A 6,975-nucleotide genomic window follows, 5' to 3' on the forward strand; every position below is an offset into this window, starting at 1 on the left:
AATGTCAACCAGTCGTAGACCTATCCGCATACAATTTATTAACATTTGTAGGTTATAAAATGGCCCATGTATGATCGATTAACACCTACAGGTTGTAAACATGCCTGTGTATGACTTCTAAACATCTACATGTTGCAATCCTGTCCATGTTTCACCAAACTTGTCTAGAATAGTTTATGACACATCCTCTATATCCTACTAGATAACAAATCCCTACTAGTCCAATAATACCATGTTAACTACTACCTCTCCTCATATTTTACTTTCCATGTTAACTACTAGATAACTATTACCCAACATACTTTTGGTATTATAAGATAAATAGTTCAATATGTTATTTAAATATAGTATAACCAAGTAAGCTATACTTAGCACAAATATTGAAAATACAGACAATACGCATGCATAGCATCCAAGTAGTTAAATACTTCATATCTATGTGTAAGATGAAAGTAAATAATTACACATTTGTTAAAAGTAGATGACTAGTGATTTCGGAAGCGCTTCGTCTAATACAATGTGTTTTCCTTTGATATGATCTAAGTATGAACATCACCAAGTCTTAGCCTTACATTTCTTACGAATATAGCGACGATAGTCTAGATTCTTCAATAATTCAAATGTCTACATCAATATCTATCAAGTAAGGGATAACTAGGTAAAATCATATCAGAGGTAAGGTTTGTTTGGTATACAAAGTATACTATTTGAAAATCCAACTTTAAACACCCCACTAAATCTAGCCTAGACATCAGTTAGTATTTTGATGTGGAAACACTGATAAATCTTATTTATAGATTCATAATAAAGACTATGAATATAAATATAAGTTACACTTCAAGTATAGTAAGTAAAAGTTAACTTACTGAAATTTAGCGAAAATTGGGAAATTGTGTTGGCGGAACTCCATCTCGCACACTCCTTTTCATCGGGCTCCTAGACTCCTTAGAGTCCTACTAGCATATTGTAACGTCCCGAAATAAGGTACGTTTACCATTCTTGAATCTCTCCTTAAAGTGTCAAAATTAGTCCCTAAAAGAGAAAAGTTGGCAAGAGTAGTATGCAGGGCATACGCGTAGTGTACTAATGCACCATGCATAATCGTGGAGAACCATCTAGTACACTGGGCGTACTTGGAATAAGTGAAAAAGCCTAAGTTCAATTTGGTCCTTACATAAAGAACATTATGGTCTCATTTCTAGCCACCCTTATCAGCCTCCAACCCTCTCTAAAACCCTAATCTCGTGTGTGTGCTTTGCAAGTTTTGAGTGCTCTTTGCTCTTGTAGTTGAAGAAATAGGTTAGAGAAGAGGAAGAAGGTGCTAACAAGCTTTGAGATCCAGAAACTTCCCACCTTTGTGCATCATTTTTCAGGTATAAAACGTATACCTTGGCTAGTGCTCTTCTAGATGTCTTTAGTTTAAGATTTTTTAGCATAAGTCCCCATGTTTATATCTTTTTCAGTTTGGGACTCTCCAAAGAATTTAAGTTGTCCTTTCATGCATATTAAGACATCTAGATTGATAAAAATGCTTATTTGTTCTTTTCTTTTGACTTATGCATGAGTAAAGTAGCTTGGAACAGATGAAATAATGTTTTAGCCTCTTATAGCTATCCAAAGGGTTAAATCCCACAACTTTATGGAATAAGAAGCTTTAAATTAGTCAGATATGAAGTTGGGTTGAATGTATTAATGGATTAAGACATTTAGTGGAGGATTTAGAGATTTGGGGAGTACACCGTGTGTACTCCTGACTACATGCACTGTAGTATGGCTTACCCTCGTCACATGCTTGATTAGTTGTACCGCCAGCGTACTCGCCAGGTGTTGACTTTTGTTGACTTTGACCATTGGTCAAAATTTGAGGTTTTCGGGTAAAGGGAATGGAAAAATGGTCCTTTTTTCCTTAGTAGGTTTAATCTTAGACTTTGGACTCGTGAGTGGTTGTCGACCTTAATTTTTAATTAAGGTTAATTATTTTGTTAACAAGGCGGAGTCTAGATCCAACAACTCGGGTGCTAGGTTTTCGTGTCATTAATATTAGGTGAGTCTCGTCACTTATTCTTACCTATATGGTAGGCTAGCTGTATTATGACGACCAACTAGGTCTAGCCACTATGATATGTTATATTATGATATTGTATGTGACTCGGGTTGCTAATAGCCAACCGGGGGTTGCTGATAACCCTACGAGCATGCTGTTAGCTCACCGTGACTGCTGATAGTCCCAAGGTTGCAGATAAAATAGTTTTTAACTTATGTTGTATTTCTTGTGAAACATAGTTTCTTGGAAATTTTAAAATGAAAATTTTGGTCTAAAATTTGAGGTGTTACAATTTGGTATCAGAGCCCTGGTTTTCAGGATTTGGATGAACCTCTGGGTGATTCCAATGTCAAACTGAGGGTCTGAACATTTTCAAGAACTTAACAAGAAATGAAGACTTTTTACAGAAGGAAAAACCCATAGAAGCAGTGTGTACAATCGACTAGCATTCAAGCGGCAGTTTCCTAAAATATCACAGTTTATTTTTGTAGTGCCAAGCAAACGTGTTATATTACGAGAAGATAGTATTGCATGCTAGCTAGGAGTAGGCTAAGGAATCTGACCAAAATAGTATGAAATGTTCCCTGACTTATGATGCCTTATGGGTTCATTCCTCATGGGATTGAGTCTGTCTTTAATATTTGTTTGTTGTATGCCTTATAGTGTACATACTTACGATTTTATAGCCTTTGAATGCCTAATTTAGCCTTTCTTCTTGTTCCATGTTTGGTTGTGGATTTGAGGTAGGATCATATATTCGAATGCCTATCGAATCTTGTACTATGTACAATTAGCATATATGAAGCGAATAGCGAGGGTAGCGGAGATCTCGTGGGGTAGAGCAATGTTGGGAGTAGTCTAAAACTAGTACCTAGACGTATGATTAAGGTTCTCAGGAACCAATAGGGGGAGTCCATAGATGATATGAGGAGGTAGGGTTCTTGGGGTCTCGATTGTATGATCTGAGACAAATATAGATTGGTGTGGAAGGTAGTATTGGGCCCGTACTACTGAAAACACCAGATTTATACATGCATCAAGGAATAACCTCGGAGTAGTAAAGAACTTGTAGGGGTGTTAGCGTTGTTATAGGTATTTTAGCCTGTTGTTGATAATTTTTCTTATGCATTTCAGTATGGTGGTTACTCGAGGTTCAGGCTCCAACGACCCCGAGAGGCCGAGTGTCAGTGATGATGAGATTCGCAGGATTGTTGCCGAAGAGGTGGTCGCGGCAAACCAAGAGGCTATCTCAGAGATGTTTGGGTCTGTACCACATTGATTGAGATCTTTGATTAGCGTTATGTCGTTGTCACTGAGGCTACTGCTGCCGTAGCTCTCGTTGCTACGAGACCACGGGGGGGTCATTCGTTGTGGTATCGGGAGTTCACCAATACGAACCCAACTGATTTTGATGGGACCCAGGATCCAATTGTTGATATGAGATGGATCTATGATATTGAGGGATTTTTCTATACGTGCTCCTGTCTGGAGAATTTGAGGGTTCGATTCACATTGAACTTGCTTCGCTTGGGAGCGAAGGACTGGTGGAAGTTTGTGAAAATTGACTACACACCTGCAGAGCATGTGGTGATAACTTTGGAGAGGTTACTACGGTGTTCAGGGAGGAGTTTGTACCCATAATTGAGCGCAAAAGGTTAGCCCAGGATTTTGTATCTCTCAAGCAGAAGACAGAGACGATGGCTGAGATCACTAGGATGTTTCACGAGATGGATTTTTTTCCCTGAACAGATACCGACAGAGAAGGCTCGTGTGGCTCGGTATTTGAGTGTTCTAAGGAGGGATATTAGGGAGTTCATGGAGAATAACACATATAGGACATTGCCTGAGCTGCACACCAATGCCACGAGGAAAGAGATCAAGCTGGAGACTTAGGTTAGGGTGGAGAAGAAGACCCAGGGGAGAGACAGGAGGTCAGTGCAGTCGTAATCGGCGATTAAGCGGGATAAGCCCACTGAGCAGAGAGCAGGAGGCCAGAACGGCTGCACTTGCGGGAAGTGTGAAAAATTTCATGAGGGGCCATGTCGGTTCGGGTCGGCTTGCTACCTGTATGGCAAGGAGGAGCATATGGCGAGGGAACGCCCCAAGAGATTTCAGTTTTGTTTCAGTTGCAACCAAATAGGCTACTTGAAGGTCGATTGTCCATAAATTGCATCCAGGACGGTTCATACTCCCACCCCAGCGACACTACGTATCACTGATGGCCGGTAGGGAAAGGCCGAGGCACCGAGGGCTCGTGCCAGAACATTTCAGTTGATAGCAGAGGAGGCCCGTTGTAACACTCAATTCAGGTATCAATTTCTTTTAAGAATTTTAGATTTTTAGACTAGAACTTGACCAGTTATGTTTCTCTAACACGACAAGTAGACATCAGTTGTGGGACGCGGGAATTAGGTCCTACCCGACTAGTTGGAAGGCCCAACTCGACGAGTAGGCGCTGTAAAGGAAAACCCTAAATTTTAGGCTTTGCACCCTATATAATCTCCTAAAATTCCTTGAGGCTAACCTTCTATCAGCCTACAAACTATAAGAACGTCAGTGCTAAACCCTAATCACCATTTTCTCTCATATTGGGAGCTAGAGTGACTTTTGGAGCTTAAGAAAAGAATATAGTGAGAAGAAGAAGAAGATCCAGCAAACAAAGCCCTCACTCTTGAGCTTGACCATCTTATAGACTATTGTAAGCACTCAAGATTTGATTTTTATCTTAGAGTATGACTAGATCTTGAGTGTACTCTTCATTTCCTATCACTCTTGTCAATTTCATTCATGCGGTTCATAAAGTTTGCAAGTTTATGAATCTCCAGGGCAAGGTGGGATAGATCTAGCTTTTAGTCAAGCATGGAAGTCGTGCATGGATTTTAGGGTATATTTTCCCTCTTTGGCCATTTTGACTTCAAGACATGCATTGGACATGCTTATCCATAATGTCTCCATCTTTGAAACATTTTGAGGATTAGAACCTTTTATGGAAAAGAGGAATTCTAGGTCCCTAGAGTCTTGAACCACATGGCTAAGCTTTTGAGCTTTCCAACCTTTGTTAAAGGCTTTAGAGCATTCAAAGTGGTTCTAGAGGATAAAGTTGTTGGAAACTTTATCCTTCTAGACACCTTTAGGTTTCAGATCTAAGCCCTAGAGTCCCTGCAATCAATATATCATCTGATTAAGCAAACAGGGGGAAAACATGTCGAGTTGCCCTGGAAACTTGACGAGTTGGAATGGGTTTCCCTGTCTACTGGATATTGATTGAACTCGACGAGTTGATGAGACAACTCGGAAAGTTGGCTAGGGTTGGTCCCGGGTGTCTGGACTCTGAAGGAACTCAACGAGTTGCTAGATGCACTCGACGAGTTAGGGTTAATATGGACTGTTAACCTTGACTGTAGACTTGGACATTGACCAGGGTTGACTAAGTTTGACCTTAAGGGTATTTATGGTATTTCTGGATTTTTACAAGTTAATCACATGATGGTTATAGGCAGTTGAGTTGGAGCTGCGTGTTGGGACTTCTTCGATTTATCTTATCAGTTCAGCATTTTGAGAAAGTGAGTCTCCACACCATACTAATGGGTCTAAGGCACCAAGGTTGGCCCATTAATTGTTATGTGATATGCTAGTTGGTTATGGGATATGTGGTAGCTAGTTATTTATGATACTTACATGAAATACCTCGGGGGTTCCCAAGGCACTTTTGTGTAAGACCTTAGAGGGTTTCCATGGCATCCTAGTATATTTGCATGTGTAGCTTGTATGTTATTTCTTGGTAGTAAAGACCATGTGGGTGTTCCCATGGTAGGAAGACCATGTGGGGGTTCCCATGGAAGAAAGACCGTGTGGGGGTTCCCATGGAATGTAGTTAAGACCATGTGGGGGTTCTAGTGGCACTAGGATTAAGACCTTGGAAGATTTCCATGGCATCCTTATGTGTTGTATGCATGGCTTATGTGGTTTATATAGGTTTTATAGCTAATATGGTATATGTGATTATGTGGATTGTATGAGGTATGCTCTGGGGAACTCACCAAGCATTAGTTTACAGTTTGTTGATCTTTTTCAGGTACTTCTGAGCCTAAGGGAAAAGCCAAGGCTTGATGACGCGACATGCACTCTCCGACATTTGATTTGATGGGACACTCTGATATTTGAAATAAAACATTGATGTTATGGATTTTGAAAACAACTGTCATTGAGATTTCATATTTTGTGGGAATGTTTTGGTGAATTTTATTAGGGTCTTATAGCCTCAGAATAATTGAATTGACCTTATTTCCTGTTCCTTGTCTGGTTGTGGTCTTAGGGTAGAGTATGTTATTCGAAAGTATATTTGATCATGTTTTGTGTATAATTTGCATGCCTAAGGCAACCTGTTATGATTGAGTTCTGGTTTGTTATGGATGGAGCCAATCTTAGGATAGCCTAGGATTTGAGATATATGATAGACTGCGAGATATGTTTTGTTCTGGAACGAATTAGAAATATCTGGTAGAGCCATGGGGAAAGTACAGGTAGGTGTGCGAGGTAGTATTGGGTCCGTACTACTGAAAGCACAAGACATATACCCGAACAAATGTTAGACCCGGAAGCTCTAAGGAGAACCAGTGTGGGAAGATCCCGTGTTTGGAAATTTTGATCATTTTGTCTTGTAGTATTTCAGAATGGTGGTGACACGATTTGGAGTAGGGGGATAAGGATCAGGATCCGGATCTGGGTTGAGCGACACTACTAAGCCCATTGATGAGAGGCTGCGCGAGCTCATTGCAGCCAAGGTTACGAGGGGAATCCTTGATGCTACCCTAGTGATTTTTGGGATGGTTAAGGAAGGGATGACATAGATTATGGAAGAGAAGATCATGTCATTTAGAGTCGAGATTGTTACGGGCCAAGTCGGGGCCCGAACTCCCTTGTTCCGGGAG

The sequence above is a fragment of the Lactuca serriola genome, chromosome 6 (genome assembly GCF_051521515.1).
Source record: "Lactuca serriola cultivar US96UC23 chromosome 6, Lser_US96UC23_V15, whole genome shotgun sequence".
Taxonomy (NCBI): domain Eukaryota; kingdom Viridiplantae; phylum Streptophyta; class Magnoliopsida; order Asterales; family Asteraceae; genus Lactuca; species Lactuca serriola.